Genomic DNA, 16,654 nt, shown 5'->3' on the forward strand with positions numbered 1-16,654 from the left:
CTACTTTGTTATATTACAGCCTTAAGTTCAATGTTTTATTAAAGGACCACTATAGTGCCCTGAGGGTGCCCCCACCCTCAGGGACCCCCTCCCGCCGGGCTGTGGGGAGAGGGGTTAAGTTACCTTTCTCCAGCGCCGGGCGGGGAGCTCTCCCCCTCCAATCCTCCTCCTCTCCTCCCATTTGCCTGAATGCGCACGTGCGGCAAGAGCTGTGCGCGCATTCAGCCGGTCTCATAGGAAAGCATTATCAATGCTTTCCTATGGACGCTTGCATGCTCTCACTGTGATTTTCACAGTGAGAATCACGCAAGCGCCTCTAGCCGCTGTCCGTGAGACAGCCACTAGAGGATTTGAGGGCTGGATTAACCCATTTATAAACATAGCAGTTTCTCTGAAACTGCTAGGTTTATAAAAAAAAAAAAAAAAAAAATGGGTTAACCCTAGCTGGACCTGGCACCCAGACCACTTCATTAAGCTGAAGTGGTCTGGGTGCCTAGAGTGGTCCTTTAATCTGAATTGTATGTGATGGATCAGAACACAATAGTCTAAGTTGGTGAAGTGAAATGAGAAAAATACATACATAAAACTATTTTTTTAGAAATAGAAAACAGAAAATTGGCATGTGCCTATGTATTCACACCCTTTGTTATGAAGCCCACAAAAAGCTCTGGTGCAACCAATTACCTTCAGAAGTCACATAATTAGTGAAATGATGTCCACCTGTGTGCAATCTATGTGTCACATGATCTGTCATTACATATACACACCTTTTTTGAAAGGTCCCAGAGGCTGCAACACCTAAGCAAGAGGCACCACTAACCAAACACTGCCATGAAGTCCAAGGAACTCTCCATTCAAGTAAGGGACAATGTTATTGAGAAGTACAAGTCAGGGTTAGGTTATAAAAAAATATCCAAATCTTTCATGATCCCCAGGAGCACCATCAAATCTATCATTACCAAATAGAAAGAACATGGCACAACAGCAAACCTGCCAAGAGACGGCTGCCCACCAAAACTCACGGACCAGGCATGGAGGGCATTTATTTAGAAAGGCAGCACAGAGACCTAAGGTAACCCTGGATTAGCTGCAGAGTTCCACATCAGAGACTGGAGTATCTGTACATAGGATGACAATGTGCCGTACGCTCCATAGAGTTGGGCTTTATGGCAGAGTGACCAGAAGAAAGACATTACTTTCAGCAAAAAAACAAAATGGCATGTTTTGAGTTTGCAAAAAGACATGTGGGAAACCCCCAAAATGTATGGAGGAAGGGGCTCTGGTCTGATGAGACTAAAATTGAACTGTTCGGTCATCAATGAAAACGCTATGTCTGGTGCAAACCTAACACATCACATCACCCAAAGAACACCATGGTGGTGGCAGCATCATGCTGTGGGGATGTTTTTCAGCAGCCGGGACTGGGAAACTGGTCAGAGTTGAGGGAAAGATGGATGGTGCTAAATACAGGGATATTCTTGAGCAAAACCTGTACCACTCTGTGCGTGATTTGAGGCTAGGACGGAGGTTCACCTTCCAGCAGGACAATAACCCCAAACACACTGCTAAAGCAACACTTGGGTGTGTTGGAATGGCCTAGTCAAAGCTCAGACCTGAATCCAATAGAAAGTCTGTGGTTAGACTTAAAGATTGCTGTTCACAAGCGCAAACCATCCAACTTGAAGGAGCTGGAGCAGTTTTTCAAGGAAGAATGGGCAAAAATCCCAGTGGTAAGATGTGGCAAGCTTATAGAGACTTATCCAAAGTGACTTGGAGCTGTGATTGCCGCAAAAGGTGGCTCTACAAAGTATTGACTTTAGGGGGGTGCATAGTTATGCACATTGACTTTTTCTGTTGTTTTGTCCTTATTTGTTGTTTGTTTCACAAAAAAAAAAAAAAAAACATCTTCAAAGTTGTGGACATGTTCTGTAAATTAAATGATGCAAATCCTCAAACAATCCATGTTAATTCCAAGTTGTGAGGCAACAAAACACGAAAAATGCCAATGGGGGTGAATACTTTTGCAAGGCACTGTATATTGATTGCATTCCGATACTTTTGGAAGGCGTAGCTGATCAACATCAAGGGGGGACATAATTGGACAACCCTGCCTTAGAAGATGATATCATGTGACTTGCAGTTGTGTATTGGATATTAGATAGTACATGGATAGATTAATGCAGCACTTGGATATTTCGATGCAGATTACGATATAAGACGGCTGTTTTATTTACTAATACGTGCGCTTCTTCCCCTTTTAGTTTATCCTCATACAATCATTTAACATTGTCTTATTCTGTTTGGGATCAAGTGGGACTAAGTGTATTACTGTTTGATTGCTCTTCCTTAAAGAATTATTATCTCACATTAGGTAATATATCATATTTATCTCTGCCGGAAACAAAAAGCCCCTATTGGACTGTTAAGTGCATATTATTGTAAATTATGTGTGCGTTTTTGTATATGATCTCTTGTAATGTGTCTACATTCCTGTATATGCAATGCATATTTTATTTGTTTGGTACCAAGCTATGTGGAGGGCTCTACAGAAGAAGCTGGAAATGCTTATACACGTTTTAGAAACAATACCGTTAGAAAACTAATGTAATGTACTAGAAACCCTGACAATTTTAGAGACCGTGACCTAGCCTTATTTATCCAGTTAAAGCCCTGTAGTTTTATTTTCAGACTTGTACAACCAAACACAAAAAAACATTTGATTAACATTTATCTTATATGTTCTTCTGAGATGATTTTGAATCCTTAGAACTATTTTACCATTCAGTTCACAGTAGTAGGTTTTATATCAAGTTTAAAGCCTTCAAATAATCTCAGATTTATGTTGCTTCGCCATATAGTTGCCTTGACCTTAATACCTTAATTTATTCACTCCTGGAAAAGAAAGCCCCTCCAACCAGACTGGATACCTGATTCTCTGTTAGGGAGATCTGTCCTGCAATGCTATATAGTTAGTTCACAGAAGGGATCCTTGGAAATTCACAATACATTGAACAGCATATGCACTGAAGCCAGTTATGATGTTGAAAAATGTATAAATGTTATTTCAAATCTTTAAAACCAGTATCCATTTTAAATGCAGACAAATACAGATCAAATGAGGAAAAAAAAACTGCAAAAAAAGGGGAAAGGGGGGCGGGGCTTGCTACCCGACACGAACGGACGCCATCTCTCTCAGCTCCCAAACCCTGCGGACAAAATCCCCATAATATCGGTCTTTCAAGGACCCATCCGTACTCGCCACATACCCCATCGGCACCAGCACACCGAGCCGAGTCTCCCGATGCCCTTCTTTCAACCGCAATGAGTGCAGAAGCGGAGACGCAAAGCCGGGGCCTACTATACCCCAACGATCCTGGGCCTCGAGGACCTGCTGGGAGAACACCCAGTGGAACTTGCTGATCCCTCAGACTCCCTGGACCTATCCAACGCCCGGACACATATACCGGCAATGGGACGCCGATCACAGAAACCACAAGGTACGGCAGGGGGCAGAGACATTGGGATTATGTTACAAACCCCCCCCCAGCCCAAACCCACTCCCATGGCAGTTACACCGGAGACTAATCTGATACCCAGCACACCCCAACAACGGCCAGACTCACCTGGGATCCCCATGACACCCAAAGCAGGACAACAGGGGCATGAACTCCCTGGGCAGCACCAAAATCTGCAGCTGCCCACCCAGACACCACAAGGCCCGGATTCTCAGGGACCCTCATGGGCAATACAGCCTGACAGGGCACTCAACCCACTACAACCCAGGCCTGACTCACAAGGGCACTTACAAACGCCACTGCTGGAACCCACGGATGATTCTGCACCAACCACCAAACGTGACTTAAAGCTCCTATTAGCAGACATCCACAAACTCCTGGCAGCTGACTCAGCCCTTATCAAGACCGAACTACACACGGTGGCAGAAAAGGTGAAAGCCACGGAAACAGAACTAGTGGCAGTACAAACTCACGTTAACACGATGGAAGACTCCATCAAACAACTTCAGCAACAGCAAACATACCTGTCACTCAAGATGTCAACCATGGAAGATCGCCAACGCCGCTCACACATTAAGATCAGGGGCATCCCAGCGGAGATATCGGCTGAAGAGCTGCCGCATTACGTCAGACGCCTACTAACTACAGTACTCCCACACACAGCGGTAAAGAAAATGGCTCTAGATGGGATATACCGCCTGCCCACCCCACCCCACCTAAAGACCCCAACGGCCAGAGACGTCATCCTTAGATTTGTCACAGTGCAAGACCAACTACAAATAATGGCCGGGCTCAAAGGCAAGACACCACTGCTGTTTGAGAATGCCTCCCTAACGTTCTTTCAGGATCTATCCAAAGCCACCCTTATGTGGCGCAAAATATATGGGCCGCTTACCACACAACTCCGAGCAGCGAGAATTACATACAGGTGGGGTACTAACGGGACACTGGAGGTTACCCAAGATGTCACCACCCACGTCCTAACCTCTATGGAGGAAGCACCTTCCCTCCTAACCACCTTCAAGCTACCCAACCCGATACCTTCACTACGACCAGGCCCTCCAATGGAAGTACGAGACCCCGGGAAGTCCGCCCAGTCGGAACCGAGACCCAGCGGATCCCAACACCCTGTACCATGATTGGAATGGACTGATACCACAGATTTCGCCACCAGGACTGGTGCACATATTCTGTTTTGAATCTCTTCCGTGACTTTACTTATGTTTTATGTTATTACTTATGCTTTGTTATATTTTACGTACTTGTAAGCCTCCGTTATACATATCTAACCACCGCAGGCCACTGACGCACGCACCCTCTATAAACCAACGAGAGCCAGCACATCACACTTGCAACCACAGGGCGCCCGACAACTCACCCCCCCCCCCCCCCCGCAGCCCCCTTGGTTAACCCAACAAGCCACTTACAGCAATGGCTCACCTCCACTAACACAGGCTGACGTCTATACCCAGCTCATCACAACGAGCCTGACCATAACACACGCAACTGACGCAACCATGCCGCCCCACGACTCGAACTCAGACACAACCCTCTCACAGAGTTGCATCACCACCTGAACCACACTTGAAGGGAGCTAGTGCTGTACAACGAAGTCCCATCTCAAACTCGAAGACGCACAAAACATCATATTATCTAGATGCTGATTACTATGTTTTGTTTAACATGTTACTATTGTTCACTACTGTTATTGCCTGACCCAAAATGGTGCGAACCTAGAGCTACACAGAACCTTGATTTCTTGATTATCTGTAAAGATCAAAATGTTGCACCAAAACTGAAAATAAAGAATTTCAAAAAAAAAAAAATGAAAAAAAAGGGGAAAGTACCTCCTCCAATTTTAATTCTTTCCAATAGACCACTGTCATGACCTGCTCACTTTAAATACCCTAGGTATGTTTCCAGATACATATGCCAGGAAAACATATCCATTTTCCTGGCACTGCAGGACTCTGCAGTTCCCCTTTCCCTCCCACTCCCCCTTCCAATGTTACCTGAATTCAGCACCGATGTACCTCAACCCTGGGTCAAGCTCCGCCCATGCTCCTCGCTGCCGTCAGCTGGCGGGGGAGACCAAGTGCGCACTTCTGAAGAAGCCTTTAACAGGTGAAACGCGTAAAGTGGGAAACTTAGAAGATATCCAATATTGTTTTTATTGTTTTTGTATAATAAATGGTAAATTTTATACCTATATATTTACTTTTTTACCTTCATTTTATCTACTTCCTGGCACCATTTTATCCCCAGGTGGGGATTATACCACCTATGCTGAATACACTAGAGCAAGTTCTGCTCTAGTAAATGTGAGTACATTACTTTATTTTCTTTTTTTAACACTAACTAGTACTTACTTCACCATTGGAGCATTTTTCCATGTTTTTATACATGACCTGCAAATTGCATCCTATTTGAGATACCAGAGATGTCTGCATCCGCACATATTCTTAGACGGGAATTGTTCCATCCATGCGCATTACGGCTGAGCTCTAAGTTAGCTCTATCAAATGTGAGTGGCACTACATAACCTCACCTCAGTATTCACTTAATGGACATACTATATTGCACTATTGTATTTCTTTGTTCTTTTGTTTTTTTAGGTCAATTGTGTGTATAACTTCAAAAAGATTTGTGTACGTATACATCATTTATATATACTGTTTGGGGCGCGGTCTCCTCCAACTTTCTTTTACACTCTTATTTACAAGCTTTGGGAATCCTTGTATTGGTTACTGCTGCCCACAATTACCCTTTGCTTAATACCATAGTGAGCGCCTATCACTTTTTTTTACATAATGTGGGCTGTAGCTAAGGTTGTGGACCTGGAAAACCAAAAGGTGCTGTTGGCCAGTGCTTCTTACAGCATACCTTTTGAAGAGGTCACTGACATTTACTGAATAAAGAAGCCCTGTGATGAAGTTGTTATACCATTTATGAGCTAAAGAGCCATAATATAATAGATGGAATCGGGAGGCGGAAGGGCTTCTCTCAATGTGGGTGGGAGGTAATGAAAACACGAGAGCGTCTCCCTTGTGGGCAGAGCTGTTACATCTGTGTGCAGTGCTAAGGATGCAACTAGCCTTCAGCACACAATTTAAAATATCTCTGGATGTACAGTGTCTCAAACAGAAACATTGCACATCCATACTTTTACCACCATGACCACTTTAAAAAACGAGAAGTGGTCATGGTGGTTGAAGTAACCGTTTAAGGATCTTCAATCAAAAACTAACCAATGGTACTGTGCCTGCATGGAGATAGTAAGTGGGCTGTACTATAAGACTCACTCTTTGCATTTTAGGTTACTGGTCACATTCTCGCATCATATTCTGAAATCAATTGTGATGTTAAATGCTGACAGTCTTGTTTAAATTCTGAGTTGCGTCATTTGCCCTTTGTCTCGGCTGGTGTGTGATTACAGCAAATGCTTACACATACATTTTGGTGGTATCAGATTGAAAAGAACCAATGACTCGGACTACTTGGCTTTTTTGTTGCAGTAGCACATCCCCTGTGTTTGTTTTTTGTTTTTGGTATTGAACTGGCTTGTTTCTCTGTTGCTCTTATTTTTGAAACAATTAACCATGATTGTACTTAAAATGTGTGTGTCACAGCAGCCTTGCATTGGCTTGCATTTTTAACTATGGCCACCACTTAGCAGGCAGCCTTTCCTTTTACCTAAGGATTGGTTTGAACCCAGACACTTCACCTTTTTCTGCCTATATTTTGAATCTGCATGATTCTTTTATCTTAGTAAGGGAGTGAGTATCAATTCTTCAATTAAAGTTTATAAAATATAGATTGCTATTCAGTAAGCAGAATAAACCCTTTTTCTGTTAAGAGAATCCAGTTCTATAAATTGGGTTCTGGCAGATTAATGATAACCTCTTTAGCCATGAAATAGAGATGCAGGATTTTGGAAATGCCAATATGCTTGTGTTAACATACTGATGCAACTTGCTAGCTAGCCAACCAATCCTGTACAAGGACATGACTCTCACGTGGCTGCAAGGAAATTAAACACATGCATTTTTGCAATTAGCTCTTGTTTCGTGATAACAAATATATTCCGGCATATCAAATACTCATCCTATAGAATACAAATATACCTCTGAATTCATACACATTGACAATGCACCCCAGCTTTTTACACATGCTCTGCTTAACACAGTAACACACGACTACACTCACACATGCTCATTCTTTATAAAAAATAATAATGCACTTTTGCATTCACACACACAACTTTTGTCTACAAAATATATCCATAGATCACACTCACATTCAGCAAAACCATACCACTGCATTCACATAAACTTACACTATATAAATTCATCTCTTAATTCATACACACAGACTCTACATTCAAATACACATCTGAATTCACACAAATTGACATTATTATCTAAACACCAAATTACAGTTACTTAAACCCTAGTGGCAACATTTAAGCAACAATTGTTAATTTGTAAAAAAAAAAAAAAAAGAATACATTTTGCAATGCGTCTCTTACAGCTTAACTATTTTAGCTTAAATTTTGTCATTCTGATTTAATTCGTTAAAGCTTAGGGCTTGACATTTTGAGCCCTGATCTATTTATATCAGTGTTTCTAAATCCCTGCGCTAGGAAAGAATACATGGTCCCAAGCTATTTTCAGCAGCTCCCCAGCGGTTGAAACAGGCACAATATATTTCTAAAGTCTCGGGCCATTGCCCACAATACATTGTTACTGTAGTAGCACTGCCTTCCAAGGTATTTCACAGAATTTATTTTAGTATATTCTTCATTACAATTGAAAAAATGTGTTTGTTTATATCCATTATCTTTTCCTCCTTGTATTGAACAACTGAGCACCTCCATTTTGTATTTCTCTATCCATTTGTGTTCGTAGTTTCTGTGGGATTCATTTTACTGATGAATTGTGGGTAAGTTAGCTTAGCATCTAAAATGGAAAATCCTAGAATGCTGCCCATTACCAAAATATTGCTCCGTATAAGAAAATGATTCCTTAGTTTTTCTTATGTATAACTAAAAAACTAAGGTGAGTTTTAAATAAATAAAAACAAGTAAAGGGGGAAAAAAGCATTTATTTGAAAGAAAAACGTTAAGAACAATTGACCCATGTATACATAGTTCCAATCTTCATTCAATATATCAATAATTTCACTGTTTCGATTGTTTTAACTGTTTGACCTAAAACTGTAGATGCCTTCTTGCACAATCCATAAATTTTACCATTTATTATGAGTATCTAGTGCTTTAATGTGTACTCAATAAAGGGGAAGAAGCTTGAATAAATTGTCTGCAGTTGAAAAATTAATCATTAAACTTAACCATGTGTGAAAAAAAAGCTGCTATGATGATCATTTTTATATTTCCTATTTGTGTTTAACAATTAAAAATCATTATAGCGCTTATTTTTGCACTACAATGGAAAATAGAAATACATTTTCTTTTTGTATTTTCTTTACACTTTAGTGAAAAACGTGACAGTCTGTTTCAAGTGACATGTTCCGCTTTAATTTTTCTTCACTAAGTTGTGAATGTATATGCACAGTGTTAAAAACAAAACAAAGTGCATATGCATTCACTACTTCAAAATATTTAAGAATGCTGGCTGATCTAATGTTAAAAAATTGTGATGAGTTATTCAGTTTGAGTTGTCAGATTGAGTTGTCAAATTGAATTCCAAATTTTAGTCCGCAATAGCCAAAATGGAAAGAACAGATAAAATGTAGTAAATAAATAAATAACAGCTACTTCGATATGACGAAAGAAGTAATTATACACACACACACTACCCCCCATACACACACTGTACCACTCACACACCCTGTACCCCTCACACAACCTGCACACTGTACCCCTAATGCACAAACTGCACCACACACACACAAACTACATCCTTCACAAACACAAAGCACCCCTGTACAGACACTGCACCCCTCACACACACACGCACACTGCACCCCTGTACACGCACATGCACCTCTCACGCACACACGCACATTACAACCATCACACACACAGTCCACCACTCACACACACATATTGCACCCTTCTCACACACACACACACTACAGCCCCTATCCCGGCAGACCCCAGGTAAGTTGTCAAACTGTTCTTAAACAGTTTGACTACTTACCCTGGGAAGGCACTACGGCACTACTGGCACCATAACCACTACAACATAATGTAGTGGTTATTGTGCCTGGATTGTTTCTTTAAATAATCTACCAGTACCACTCCCAAGATTAGGGCCCAGTATATGCTGCAGCGCTGTACATATATACAACCTAGAATTTTTTTTCACGTGGGGTGCTGTGGAAAAATATTAAGAGCGCCTTGAACCTAAAAAGTTTGTGAACCACTGTTGTAGCTTGTAGATCTCTAATGATTGTTGAATCTCTGTGTGTTATGAGAAATAGGGGTGCATGGAGGACTGGGCCACAGGGCTATGGAAATGAGTGACACAGTGGATACTGGTGTGAATCCAGGAATACCTTCTCCATGTAAAAGTAAATCAGAAAGTACTCTCAAGCAATGTACTCAAGCACCCCTAATAACAATATTATTAATAGTGAGCTATCTTGTTTTTTATAGATCTTCTGAGCAGAGTGTGCGGTCGATGTGACTGTGCCTATAGATCAGCCTAGATAATGTATGGTTTGATTACAGTTTTTAGATAGCTCTGTGCGTTGTGTCTATAGATTATTTAAACTCCGCAAAAAGATTCATAGCACTTTAGACCCATGTTTATGTCTGTGTATATGGATCTTTGGAGAATTGTGTATGGTATTTGCTTATATAGTTTGCTTGTCAGTGCAGATAATGCTGGCAGGCTGTCTGTATGGGTTTCTACGTCAGCATACATGATTATATAGTGCTGTGTTTATGGATATCATAGACTGGCAGCGGTTCATCCTAAGCCACCTGTTCGTCCCTGTAACCCAGCAGGTTTATGGATGCCCCTCGCTGTTTCCTTGTCTAATTACACCTCTCGGGGAAGAACGTCTCAGTGGCTGTCAGCTGGCTATCCTAGAGCGGTGTTTCAGAGATCATTGCTTTGATCACTGTCAGTGCCCAGGGAGCTCTCTAACCTGATTACCCTGACATGCTAAGCCATATAACAGAACATAAGCAAACAAGGAGTTAATGTTGGAGAATGTAAAAAAAAAAAAACAACTGATTCTCCCTTACTTTTTCTTTTCTTCCTTCCTCTATTCTCAGATATTCCATTATAACCAGTCTCTTTTTATAGTTACCTTTACTTGTTTATTTAATTTCCTCTTTTTGTCCTTCTGTCTCTTCTGTTCTGCTATTCATGTCCAAGTATTCATCTTTGTTTTTCTTAATCTTTCGATCTTACAGATTCTATTCTCTCCTATTTTTATAGTAAGTCATGCTCTCTCCGCATCTGCTTCACTAGACAGACACCCGTTCCTTTCCTCTCTCCTCTACCCCTCCCACTTCTTTTCTCATTTTCCCTTCTCTCTTCTTCTCTCTCTTCTTGCTTTTAGAAAATAAACTCTCTGAAGCTCATAGTCTTGTGATAGCTCTCTGCAGCTTTGTTGTTTTCACGCATTATTCATCACAAGAGACAGTACCAGCCTGGGATCAAATTCTCCAGCCCGAGGAACTGTGAATACCCCAACATCATAAGCCCAGTACACAAGACAGATATACATGTAAAGAAATGATTTGCCTCGGAATGTGGAAGATGGCTATTAAGAGAAATATCTTGAACTTTTTTTTAAAAGCTTTTTTTTTTTTCTTCTTCTTCTTGGGAAGCTAATTTCAAGTAATAATCATTTAGGGTAATTTGTAATTAAGACATATACACTCTACATAAAACTAGAATGTCAATTTTGGTGACATTTACAAATTGGTAGGACAGAGCTACAAGAAAGAGATAATTATTTTGAATATTTGTTTACATTATGTCCACAAAATAATTTATAGGATTCCATAGGATAAAAATATTTGTCTCTACATGCCGGTAATGGTAATTTTTGTGAAGTGTCACATCTATTGCAGAAATCAAGTAACAGACCTTAAAGTGTCTAATTCTTACACTTTTTCCTTATTTCAGACCCTCTTCTCTTTTTGTCATGGTGCTAGTGACTCTCCCATGATAATTCCATCTACCTCCTGTTTGTTTTTCTTCTCCATATCTTCCTGTATTTCAGTCCTTCCATCAATAGCAGTTTTTGTCCCCTCTCTACGAAGCCCCCTACCCCTTTACATCATCTTGACACAGTCACTCCATTACACCATAACTATTTTAATGAAAGCAGTTACTGTTTGATTAGACTCCACACACATATTTGGCTTTACCTTTATCGTTATGCCTTGCCTAATATCGTTTCTTATCCTCTTTATCAAGGCTTTCCCAAAAAACACCATGGCAATCCGCTTTAGATGTACACGATTGGCACGCCATGACAATTACTTTTAGAGGCATAAAATTGGCACACTATGGCAAACTGCTTTAGAGGCATACAATTTGCACACTATAGCAATCGGCTTTAGATGCATACAATTGGCACACCGTGGCAATTGGTTTTATAGGCATAAAATTGGCACACCGTGGCAATTGGTTTTAGATGCATACAATTGGCACACCATGGAAACCCGCTTTAGAGGCATACAATTGGCACACCATGACAATTACTTTTAGAGGCATACAATTGGCAAACCATGGCAAACAGCTTAAGAGGCATACAATTGGCACACTATAGCAACCCGCTTTAGATGCATACTATTGGCACACTATGGCAATCAGTTTTAGAGGCATAAAATTGGCACACCATGGAATCCCGCTTTAGAGGCATACAGTTGGCGCACCATGGCAATCAACTTTACAGGCATACAATTGGAACATTATGGCAGCTTTAGATGCATAAAATTGGCACACTATAGCAATCCGCTTCAGATGCATACAATTGGCACACCGTGGCAATTAGTTTTTAGAGAAGGGGTTACAGTGTGGGGAGGGGGTCAGGGAGACAAGGGGTTACAGTGTGGGGAGGGGGGCAGAGAGAATGGGTTACAGTGTAGGGAGGGGGCAGAGAGAGAAGGGGTTACAGTATGGGGGGCAGGGAGAGAAAGGGTTACAGTGTGGGGAGGGGGCAGGGAGACAAGGGGTTACAGTATGGGGAGGGGGAAGAGAGAGAAGGGGTTACAGTGTGTAGGGGGCAGGGAGAGAAGGGGTTACAGTGTGTAGGGGACAGGGAGAGAAGGGGTTACAGTATGGGGGGCAGGGAGAGAAAGGGTTACAGTGTGGGGAGGGGGCAGGGAGACAAGGGGTTACAGTATGGGGAGGGGGAAGAGAGAGAAGGGGTTACAGTGTGTAGGGGGCAGGGAGAGAAGGGGTTACAGTGTGTAGGGGACAGGGAGAGAAGGGGTTACAGTGTGTAGGGGACAGGGAGAGAAGGGGTTACAGTGTGTAGGGGACAGGGAGAGAAGGGGTTACAGTGTGGGGAGGGGGGCAGAGAGAGAAGGGGTTACAATGTGGGGGGCAGGGAGAGAAGGGGGTTACAGTGTGGGGGGGAAGGGAGAGAAGGGGGTTACAGTGTGGGGGGCAGGGAGAGAAGGGGGTTACAGTGTGGGGGGCAGGGAGAGAAGGGGGTTACAGTGTGGGGGGGCAGGGAGAGAAGGGGGTTACAGTGTGGGGAGGGGGGCAGGGAGACAAGGAGTTAGTGTGGGGAGGGGTGCAGAGAGAGAAGGGGTTACAGTGTGGGGGGCAGGGAGAGAAGGGGTTACAGTGTGGGGGGCAGGGAGAGAAGGGGTTACAGTGTGGGGGGCAGGGAGAGAAGGGGTTACAGTGTGGGGGGCAGGGAGACAAGGTTACAGTGTGGGGAGGGGGGCAGGGAGACAAGGTTACAGTGTGGGGAGGGGGGCAGAGAGAGAAGGGGTTACAGTGTGGGGAGGGGGGCAGAGAGAGAAGGGGTTACAGTGTGGGGAGGGGGGCAGAGAGAGAAGGGGTTACAGTGTGGGGAGGGGTGCAGAGAGAGAAGGGGTTACAGTGTGGGGAGGGGTGCAGAGAGAGAAGGGGTTACAGTGTGGGGAGGGGTGCAGAGAGAGAAGGGGTTACAGTGTGTGGAGGGGGCAGAGAGAGAAGGGGTTACAGTGTGGGGAGGGGGCAGGGAGACAAGGGGTTACAGTGTGGGGAGGGCTGAAGAGAGAGAAGGGGTTACAGTGTGTGGAGGGGCAGAGAGAAAAGGGGTTACAGTGTGGAAGGGGCAGGGAGAGAAGGGGTTACAGTGTGGGGAGGGGGGCAGGGAGAGAAGGGGTTACAGTGGGGGGAGGGGAGTGAAGGGGTTACCGTTGGGGAGGGTGGCAGGGATTGAAGGGGTTACAGTGTGGGGGGGCAAGGAGAAGAGGGGTTACATTGGGGGGGGGGCGGCAGGGTCTGGGGGCTGTGCCCTACCTTTCATAAATTCAATGGTGGTCCAGTGTCTCCCTGGTGGTCCAGTGTTTTAACGCTCCGGTCTGCAGCTTCGCCAGGTGCAGAGCTGCAGACCATGTAATAAAAGTCTCCCAGCTCCCAGAGTGTTGCGCTCTGGGAGCTCGCGAGACTTCTATCACATGGTCTGCAGCTCTGCACCCGGCGGAGCTGCAGACCGGAGGTGCTGGGCAGACTGATTGGAGGGAGCCTGGAGGCATACAGGGCAAGCCGCCGGGCTCCCTCCTGGTGTCGGGCCCGCGGTCACTGACAGAGACCTGGTCGCGACACACACTTTGGGAACCGCTGCTCTATATCATTGTTCGATAAACGTTGGCCCTCCAAATGTTGCTGGATTACAACTCCCGTGATTCTTTGAATGATGGATTTGCCAGAGAATCATGAGAGTTCATCTGGAGGGCCAGAGTTTGGAGAAATCTGATCTATATAATTTGCCTTCTGTCCAACCACAGTAGTCTTCTTCCCACTATATCATTCATTTTCTTTTAAGTATTGACCACCCCTTTTACCCAAAGCTGTCCCACTTATTGAGACACCGATGATGGATGATATGCATTATTTCATATTAGCATATCTCATATATATCATTTACCTTGTAAATGTTGTAAATGTGAGCACTCCACTCATGATCTCTCCCTTCCCTTCCCAATAAATGTCTGTGTCACATGTGGGGTTTTTCCCTGTTGTAACCTGCCTGCTTCAGCAGTGTTATTGATTTATTAGAAATAATAATAGCACAAGCAAAATTACCTGAGCATGATGATGCAAACTAGGTCTCCATGATTGTACCTACAGACTAAACTGTAGACATACACTGAGTGCCACCTCAGTGCACGGAGTGGCATATGTTACATAGATTTGCAATCATTGTCGTAGACTAATTGCTTTGTCCCTCTATACCAGAGGTCGACAACCTATGCAACGATTAGATGATCTCCCGTAGTGTGGGGTGATTCCCTAGGGTGGACCATTTGTCCATCTTGCACACCGGTCCTTACAATGTTTTATAGTTTTGCTAGAGTGGAGAGTGTGGTACAAGTGATCTATACCATCCACTGGACTACTAGGGTTTAACATATTTGTGCTGCCCTACCTGGATAAAGGCAAGCAAGACAGGGGTGGGGGGGTTGGGGAGGAGGACAAATACTAAATAACTTTGACTATTACAATCTTTATTTACATGAAACATTAAACAGTGCTAGTATGAAAATCCCCACCACACACTCAACACCTCTGCAAACATTCAACACACATGCACTTTACAACTCACAAATCCCTTGCACATACACAATATCACAACCCACATACACACACATAATAGCACAGGCAGCCTATAGATACACACAGTATACCAAGAAATATCCCACAAACATATACAGGACCACAAACAGCCTACACACACATATAACCCCAAAAGCAACCCACGTACACACATAACACAACAGACAGCCAACATGTGTAACTCCATAGACAGCCCACATAAACACAGCACCAGAGACAGACCACTTACACACACATAATACTGCAGTAAGCTCATGCACATACACAATCCACACACATAACCGAGGGCCAAACAGCCACTCTACACACACATCACATAAATGCATTACTAAAAACAGCACACAAACATATACACACTACCCAACAAGTGGCCCACATTACTACAAACTTCCCACACATCTACACATCCACATCTCAACAAAGCAGCTGCTGCCCCCATGCATAACAACCAGAAATCTGCAACATAAAAGCTTTAATGTTAGTTTAAAAAAAAAAAGGATTTCAACAACAAAATGCCTATCCTTGCTCAACAGCTTCAAGATAAATATTTCCACTAGAAACACTCTGTAGTGATGCTGATATGCAATGATTTGTCTTCACATATAGAAGAATGAACTCTCAAGACCCCAAAAATAGTTGAACTTAGGAATTAGAGATTTTCAGTGTCGTCATTTCTACCCACATAAATATATGTGGAGCTTCGAGTAAGACTGCACACTTGGTTACTTCTGAATAGATGCAAGTCACACTTAACCACTTAGATGCAAGTAACACTTGGCTGATTTTTTTTTAATGGGGGAATACAGCCATGTTATTATGAAACCACAGTAAGATTTTTCCTTGGTATAGAGATGTTTTTCCTCACTATAGAGATCTGCTTAGGTTTCCTAGCGCTTTCCACATTTTCATGGTAAATTCACGGCGATAAATCATTTATCCTTACAAGTATGCATTGGGAGTATTACTTTACTGAGAGGGTAGTGGATGCGTGGAATAGCCTTCCAGCTGAAGTGGTAGAGGTTACCACAGTGAATGAGTTTAAACATGCGTGGGATAGGCATGAGGCTATACTAACTATAAGATAAAGCCAGGGACTAATGAAAGTATTTAGAAAATTGGCAGACTAGATGGGCCGAGTGGTTCTTATCTGCCGTCACATTCTATGTTTCTATGTTCTGCTTTAAAAAAAATATCCTTTAGGAGTACCATTGCTACAAAAACACTTTGCATTCTTAAACCTCTAAAAGTAATGTGTTGGCTTGTTATTTTCATCCTTTTTTCTCTTTTCTGCACCATATTCCCTCAATATATTGTGGGGGTTAAACACCTTGCTGGTATTCAGTAGATCTTACTGGTAGTGCTGGACTCCTATGA

General features: G+C 42.9%; 1 protein-coding gene across 5 annotated transcripts in view; it reads left to right on the forward strand.

Annotated features, from left to right (window-relative positions):
* The window catches only part of DLGAP3 (DLG associated protein 3), a 452,253-nt gene that overhangs the window by 169,725 nt on the left and 265,874 nt on the right, over positions 1-16,654 (forward strand). The window lies entirely within an intron of this gene.

The sequence above is a fragment of the Pelobates fuscus genome, chromosome 1, assembly GCF_036172605.1.
Source record: "Pelobates fuscus isolate aPelFus1 chromosome 1, aPelFus1.pri, whole genome shotgun sequence".
NCBI classification, from domain to species: Eukaryota; Metazoa; Chordata; class Amphibia; order Anura; family Pelobatidae; genus Pelobates; species Pelobates fuscus.